Raw genomic sequence first — 795 nt, 5'->3', positions numbered from 1 at the left:
CAGGGGAGAGCGCGAACGCAGTCCCTCACTGACAGAAATTATGCAGTCGAGTTTCCCGCGTTTGGGGAAATCGCAGGGGTCAACACACCCCAAGTGCAATGGGTGGGCCTCGCCCTGGGAAAACCACCTACGTGATCATGGTATCTCTCCTGCCAGGTAAGTATGCTTTGCTGTCCTGCAGCCCAGACTCAGCCCCACCGGCCCTGCACTCTGAACACACGGTCACTTCGCCGCGCATACTTCAGGACCTTATTGGACGAGCACCCCATTCCTTCTACTCGATGCTCTCCACGGACCAGCGCACCCTTCCAAGCCGCGCTGGAAATCCAGCGTGTTCCCGCAGAGTTTGCGGACAGGACAGCCCCTGCGCGCCCCTCATCTTCATAGACCACGCCTCCAACCGGCACCCGCGGGTGACATCACACCCATCCTCTTCTTTTCCCGTTTGCTTAGTGAATTTTTTTGCTTGCGGAGAGCTGGATGGAGTGTTGCAGGATCAGAGACAAATCATCTTGAATTATCTCCAATTCCCAAATAGTCGATGGCTGCTCACCTCCGTGTACTAACAGCCCTGTCGCTGGTTTGTGTACAGGCAGACCCCTATCTTCAATCAACACGAAGTCAGAGAAGCCAGGCAGCAAGAGAGCCAGCTTCGCTGGAACCTGCCTGCCTCATGTCTCCACCACTGCATTTTACAAGGCTCTTGATGTATGGATTTCTCTGTTCCTTCTACAGAAACACCATGAGACTGACACTAAGTCGGGACATGGTATTCGGGGTGACCCGAGTCTGTGT

General features: G+C 54.7%; 1 non-coding gene across 1 annotated transcript; it reads right to left on the bottom strand.

Moving 5' to 3' along the window:
• LOC126495641 (U1 spliceosomal RNA) lies at positions 1-164 on the bottom strand. Its single transcript, XR_007590205.1, has one exon. It is a non-coding gene; the product is annotated as a U1 spliceosomal RNA (small nuclear RNA).
• Positions 165-795: the final 631 nt, after the last annotated feature.

Source organism: Alexandromys fortis, unplaced genomic scaffold (genome assembly GCF_014885135.2).
Source record: "Alexandromys fortis isolate MF-2015 unplaced genomic scaffold, M_Fortis_MF-2015_v1.1 scaffold_540, whole genome shotgun sequence".
Classification (NCBI taxonomy): domain Eukaryota; kingdom Metazoa; phylum Chordata; class Mammalia; order Rodentia; family Cricetidae; genus Alexandromys; species Alexandromys fortis.
The sequence above is the reverse complement of the archived record's forward strand: the minus strand, read 5'-3'. Positions and strand labels throughout refer to the sequence as shown.